We start from the raw sequence: 7784 nt of genomic DNA, 5'->3' as shown, positions 1-7784 counted from the left end.
GCCCGAAAAGCCCCTGAGGCAGTCAGCGGTCGGTGCTTCAAATGTTTACCTAAATTAGCGTACCGGGACGCATTCTTAGATTGAAATTATTTGATTAAATCAAACAGCTGAGATCAAGGTCAGTTTAACAAAAATCAAAATTCCCCCAAAAAAGTATCGATTCGCGGAAGTTGTCTAGAATTGTCTACATTTGAATGTGTTTGAGATATAATACATTGTCATTTGGCACACGGTGGTAACAAATTGTACTTGTTCAGTATATCAGACTAGCTTCTAATAAGATGAAATTTTCATGTTTTCATAAACTTAATTTCTGCTTTTGTATATTGCTTCAAAAGACCAATAGAATTCATAAACCAACAACATAATTAAAAACTTGAAAGAATTATTGCTTTTTAATGAAAGAATTAATTTATTCATGTAAATAAAATGCTTTCAATAAATGGCTTCATATTTCCGTATAGACTAAATATTTCCTTAGTGAATTTGGGTAATAGTGGTATTATACTGTTTGGGATCTAAGCTACCCGTCAAGTTTTGTTTACAAACAAACAATGTCTGTAACTCGCTTTTAAGTCGTCGTTTGACTTTCAAGGTTTCAAAAACATATAAGCTTTCATATTGGCCGTTTAGATATAAAAAGAAAAAAAACACAAATTTTCAAATATTTCACCTCAAATTGTGTCAAAGTCCCTCTAAACGTTTACATTAGGTTTCAAAAACATATAAGCTTTCATATTGGCCGTTTAGATATAAAAAGAAAAAAAACACAAATTTTCAAATACTTCACCTCAAATTGTGTCGAAGTCCCTCTATACGTTTACATTAGCAATCTTTTACTTATCTATGAAGGAATCTTAAAATTGGTTAGAGGAATTCAAATATCTTTATAACCAGTTATATTCAGCTCTACGTTATTTTAAGGTCAGATGCGACCTATCTTTTTTTCCTTTTTTCCTATTTCCTCAATCTGAAGATTCCCACTAAGTTATTACATAATCATATTTTCGTGTTATATGATACTTTCTTAATTTATTATATAGTGTTTAATTAAATTATATATCATGACTTTATTATTAGCATTGAAATGCATTTTGCATGCAATTTTAGGGAAACTTTTGAATATACGCAATAAAAAATAGCCCTGAATAATTTAGGAATTAACAGATTTAAATGTTAATAAATAATGAATAATAAATGAAGGAAAATTATACAAAATTGAAGTATGTCTCGTGAGTCGTTCATTGCCATTAATAGGCTCTGTTTGTTTACAACTACTAATGTAACATTTTTGAAAGCATTGGGAGCTCGTAAAAATGAAATATACCAACTAATAAAGCAAAATAGTTTTTATAATGACAAAGTCTTGCATGTATTTTAATTTTTTTCAAAAAAAAAGTTATATCACTTTAAAACCATTGGTCGTCAAGATAACGATTAGATGAAAATGAATGTTCAGAGTTAGTATTGATTTGTGGTTTGGTACATTTCTTACATTTCCATTGCTGCCAGAAATCTGTAAAACACGTTGACAGGAAATAAGGTATGTTCGATAGTATCCCAGTAGTGTTCTCCATAAAATTGCCTCTGAGTAAAGGATGCGTTAGTTTTCTGTTTCATAACAGTACTGTCCACAAGCCATCTTAAAATATTCATAACAAAAATGCACAAAAATATGCGGTTGGCTGTGAAGTATTTCACATGAAGATGTCTTCTTCTGAAAGTAATACTTTTCGTGTGGAGAATTATCTCAGTCTGTATTATGATGACTACTATTTGAAGAATTTTATCGAAGAATAATAAAAATCGGAGATCATTCCCTGCTTTCATTAGTCCAGCTATTGCACCAAATGCTTCGTAAGACACGGCTCCGGAGGTAATGCATAACAATATGACATGATACCTCGAAGACTTTGTAGTTTCAATTAACTTTTCAAAAAATTGAGATTTGAATTTCCATTTTCCAAAAACTAGAAGTGCTAAAACTTCTACTTCGTATATAGTACTAATTATTCGAAATAAATCGACTGAATTATCTGTTTTAAAAGATGTAAGAATAAATGATATAAAGAATGGCAATGAAAGCATGATTCCACATATAATGGCAGCATGTGCTGAGGTGCGCCTTGTTAGCATTTCAGCTGAGTCTAATTCTTCGTTTGATGTTGACGTCGGATTGAACATTTCTTGAGTGTTATCCACGAAATGCATTGGAATTGATTCACTGCCAAAAGTATTTACACACATTCCGACAATTAAAACGACGGATAGCAAACTGAATTCGATAACCATCGGGCTAATATAAGGACTCATTATATTGTGAATAATAGCAATGCTAGACAAATTATAGCAATCTCCATGCGATATTTTTGAATGCGGAGTTGCACTCTTTATGGAGTCTAAAAGAAACCTAAACCAACGAAGAAAATGAGCAGATATTATAAGAGATATGCCATAATTTATAAGAACTAATGGTCTGAAACTTAATTTTCCATACACACTTAAAAAACCTAATTGTCCAACACAAAAAAAAAATCTCCGTTATATGTTTTACAATACTTAGGTTTTCTACGCTGAGAAATAATTGACGTCCACCGTTGAGCAAGCAGTCAATATTGGATCCCATATTCAAAGCAGAGTTGAAGATATTTGCGAGCCCGAAAGTCCAAAAGAAGACGAGCTTTAAGTTGAAGGTAACATTTCTTCGTTGTTTGTCGATTAAAAATTTTCGTGTGTTTCGTTTGACCAAGAACCATATTAGAAATGTTACTATCATACATAGAAGAGTCATGGTCGCTTCTGTTCCCCATACCACGAGCTTTGGCTTAGTATTTGTCAATATCAAAACACGGAAAGAACAACTCATGATTTATTATACCCATGTTCGTAAGTGTAAAATCACCATATTCATGAAAACTCGATTACTAAGTATAACGAAGTCCTGGGGACTAGTGGATCGTATTCATTATGTCCGTCATTTTGTAATAACCATGTATGTCACGAATTGTAATAACACATGTAATAAATTCAAATATCAATATCTTATTTCTTATAACTACCACAAGTGCTTATTGAGTAATTTAATCTGTAAACCTGCACTGAATACCTAAAATTATTCGATAGCAAATGTAAGATTATATCTGATAATATAATGATAAACATAAGTAACATATTGGATTGTGCAGCTTTGTGTCTCGCTAATCGTACAAATAACAGAAAGACGAATGTACCCATTGTGGAAGGTTATTTCATGTGTTGGCGAGGCCTCTCTCTAATTCTGCTTAATTATGTGACAAGGGAAGCTTTTTCACTGTCCTTTCTATCTCGTTCTCTATATGTTATTCAACGTTAAGCCAAAGGGCTAGACTACAAGGGGGGCAGTTAAATATTCGGATATCATAGCCTTATTTAGCACTTTCGTTGACGTCTACACGTTTTGTGGTCTCTGTTGTATGCTCTAGCGCCTCGTACTAGATGTTAAGCTCTTTTTCGGAAAGGATGTTCAAAGGTTGTAAGTAAAATAATCAAATATTGTAAAAGGAAATGCACAGACTCACATCATCTCAGGTGCAAGTGGTTAACTTGGATAATCGTCAATTAAATTTTTGAATCTTTCAAAAGAAAACAAAACAGTTTTAGATCAGAAGATTAATGGAGCATGGGTGAATAGACACAAATATCATACAACTACACAAATGTAATATGTATCTCTTATAAAGTGTTTTTATATTATATCGAAGCGATTGCTTTGAAATATACAGTTCAACTTGGTTATAGCAAAGTCTTAGGGACCAATGGATTTACTTCGTTATATCCGTAATTCGTTACATCCGTATAACAAATTCGTATAAATAACTATAGCGAATTCACTATATACCTGTTTTCTTTTACCATACTATAATATTTGCTTATTGAGGCTTAAAATAAAAATACGTACATTACTTTGATACCTTTATTAATCGGATAGTGACTTGAAAATTGAAATGAAAATTAATTCATTCAAACTATTATGTTAAATGGTAGTTTGAACTTTTTAATTTGTAAAAAAATTTGTTATAAAAATGTTAAATATCGTTATTTATCACCTCTACGGGACTCAAAATCAGTTCGCTATATCCGTAAATTCGTTACATTTGAATTCGTTATTACCGGGAAATTTCGCAAGAATTTGGTAAGAAATTATCGGGTACTTCACTGTAACTGAGAATTCGCAATATTCGTGTTTGTACTAAACGAGTTTTACTGTATTAATAAAGTGAATGAGGTGTCAAGGTAAAATTTTCAAATGTAGTGATGGTGGAAAGAGCAAAATTCCAGTATACGTGATGTATTGAAATCAATATGTAGTGATGCAATTTGAATTGGTTTATCGATAAAAACTTCCTACTAAATAAAAAGTACGATAAAAAGTGATTTATAAAAGCATTGACTCATAGTCTCATAAAATTCATATTATAAAAAAATGAATATAAATAAAACTTTATTCGTGTACTAAATTTACTGCATCTCATAATGAATTGTGTAAAACTGCTTATGTTTTGAAATACTCAGCGATATAATGTTTTTTCAATTAAAATTCTATCAATATTGAAAATAATAAACGAACATTTTATTTCCCTGAAGTTTATTCCGGTAAGGAACAATACATTAGGATAAAATGTGTTATTTTTCCCTGTTTTTGGTTGGGATAATATCCCAACTCTCCTTCGCTTTTCAGGAAGGATTTAATTTTCTTACCTTGGTTTAAAAAACACTAATTCAAAAAATGTCTCAGTAGTCACGCAAGTCACTATTTTATCCTGTCCCTCTTTGAATTCTATTTCCATTTTAAATGATTCCTAACGGATAAATCGAGGCCAATATTGATGAATTTTCTAGATAACTAAAGTAAGCTTCGTAGTGATAATGATTCAAACGCTATTATTTTTACACATAAAATGCGACTAACATTGAGTTGAAACCAGGCCCCGGGCCATAAATCTTAGACAACTCACTTTTAATGCGCTTAGTTAAAGTGAGACTCAAATTAAAAGTTAGTTTTTCTAATTTTTATGATCTAAGTGCCAGAGATTTACCCAATGCCAAACTTATAATATAAATGAAAAAGATTGTTTTAAAAATCTTAACATTCATACACAGTGAGTATATAAATATTGCTACATGTACATGGCTGGAAAAAGGGTGAAATTATCTTTTATATGTGTACTAGTATTTCAAATTCATTGGTTCTAGTGCTCGCATTCATTTATGTGATTTCATGACTTCAGTTTTATGGCTTGTTTAATTATTAGGTTAACGTTTAGATCTAGCCCACTTGCGGAAAAACGTTTTAATCAAGGAAATATTTATTATCCAATTTCAGATATGGCACATCTAGAACAGAATGAAGACATTTCCCATTGGTTTTACATTAATTCTACGTAAGGACCGACATGTGTTCTGTTTATGTGTATTGTGGTAATGATTGTGTTTCCCACTGCGAAACCAATAGCAATACCTTGCCCTGTGGTATGGGGAATACAGGCCATCATAACCCTCCTAAGTATGATCGTTACCTTCGTCATATGGTTTCAAGTCAAAAGAAACACAAGAAAATATTTAATCAAGAAACAGCGGATGGATGTCGGCTTGAACATCAAACTCGTGTTCTTTTGGGCGTTTGGGTTTGCAATTATTTTCAACTTTGCTTTACACATGGCTGCAGATATTGACTGCTTGTTCAAGGATGAACGTCAACAGTACTTAATTGAATATTATTTAGGTATTGTAACGCATTTAATAGAGATGTGTTTCTGTGTTGGACAACTAGGATTCTTAAGCTTGTATGTACAATTTTGTTTCAGGCCTTCGTCATTGATTAACTATGGTATCTCTCTTATGATTATCACAAATCTCATTCGATGGTTTAATATGTTTTTGAACCCTATTGTGAGCGCCAAGAATTGGATACCATCAAATGTAGTTCAGTTGGAAAATTGCCTTCGTTCATCTAACATTACCACCATTCATAAAGATTTGGAATCATACATCAACCCGTTGCTTACCGAATACAGTTTGCTCTCTGTCGCCATATCTGTCAGAATGTTTGTAAATATATTTAATGACAATTCACGTTCAACATTTTTGGACATTCAAGATGCTTTCATTGATAGTGAAATAGCAACATCAAATTTACCTCATACTCCTACAATGAACGTATCAACGTTCCTTTCCTGTACAAGCGGATTGATACTTTCATTGCCATTCTTGATTGCTTTTATTTGTTCCTTTTTAGGAACGGTGGGCTCTGCGGAAGTATATAGGATAATTTGTACCATATTCGAGATAGAAACTTTAGGTCTTCTGCTTTTCAGCAAATGGAAGTTCAAATCTCAATTCTATGAGATTTTCAAGAATGAATTACCATTCAATAGTTATCAAATTTTATTTTTATGTGTAACGTCAGGGGCTGTTGCCTTCGAGATATTTGAGGGAATAGCCGGACTGATGCAAGGAGGAAAACTTATTTGTGTTATGCTATTTTTTAATAAAATTCTTCAAGTGGTAGTGAATGTTGTACAAACGGATATGATTCTTCACACAAAGAATGTTTCTTTAAAACCACGAAATGTTCAGATGAAGTATTTCAAAGTAAGTCGAATATTTCTGTGCATCTTTATCATGAATATGTCCAGATGGGTGATTGACAGCCTATTAATGGGACATGCCGAATATGGAACAGCTATACAACGACGTTTTTACGGAGACACCTACTGGAAAACAATCGTACACGCTATATTCCCAGTCCACGTCTTTTACAGATTTTTATCGGCAATAGAAATGTATGAACTTTACCAAATCACATTGTAATGCCTTGATTCTTAAAAAATGACATCATTATTCCATATTTCATTCTAATTGATATAACAGTACGGTTAGATTTATAGGGTAGTAGTATTTGTACATAAAAATGGAAAGAATTGTATATGATATCAAACAACGGTTATTTTGTAACATTTGTATGTGAAATATCTAGTGTAGTAAATTGATGTACAAGTAAAACATATAAAACGTATAAATGTAAATGACAGGTACTTCCTATTTAGTAAACCCTTTTTCAACATTATCAACTGGATTAGCATTATTTCTTTCGATGGAATTGTGAAAAGTTCATAGGCAGTCGTTGGTGGATCAGCTGACGTGTCCTTGATGTATTCAGAAAACGTTTCCGAACTTTTCTAGCTAAGATCTCAGAATTTGAAATGAACTCCGTGCCTCTTTTTGGTAAGATTCCTAAACAGAGATTCCATATGTTCTAATTGGCGATAACCTAATACGAATAATAACTGTACTATGATCTTAGAAGACCTTTACAAAAATATAGTGTAGTTAAACAGCCATTAAATTCTAAGAAAACCAACAATCACTCGGTCATAGCTCACAGTTTAATAAAATGTGTTATAAATTGCGGTCATTGAAGTAGTTCCTGGTCCATTTGTACCCCTTTTTATCTATAACTTAATATAAAATATCCTTTTAGATGCTCAGTAGAATATAGGTTAATTTTGGCCCAGTAATATTGAAATCATTTAATGAAACAAAATTGCAAAATAAAGATATAATACGCGATTGACTCACGTTGATATTGGAAATGATTGTTGAAAAAGCTGTAAGTTAACTTTATTTGAGTTCTTATATTTAAATGCCATTAGTAAATTTACTTTTTTAAAAGAAATTTTGAGCCTATATGAATTTTTTCGTTAAATGAAAAACATTAGTTACTTGATTGTAAATTTGTTTAAAGA

General features: G+C 31.7%; 1 pseudogene; it reads left to right on the top strand.

Annotated features, from left to right (window-relative positions):
* The first annotated feature begins 5364 nt into the window (after window positions 1-5364).
* On the top strand, window positions 5365-6975 carry LOC128182374 (proton channel OtopLc-like; annotated as a pseudogene).
* The last annotated feature ends 809 nt before the right edge of the window (window positions 6976-7784 follow it).

Source organism: Crassostrea angulata, chromosome 4 (assembly GCF_025612915.1).
Source record: "Crassostrea angulata isolate pt1a10 chromosome 4, ASM2561291v2, whole genome shotgun sequence".
NCBI classification, from domain to species: Eukaryota; Metazoa; Mollusca; class Bivalvia; order Ostreida; family Ostreidae; genus Magallana; species Magallana angulata.
Note: the sequence above shows the minus strand (reverse complement) of the source record. Positions and strands in the feature narration are given on the sequence as shown.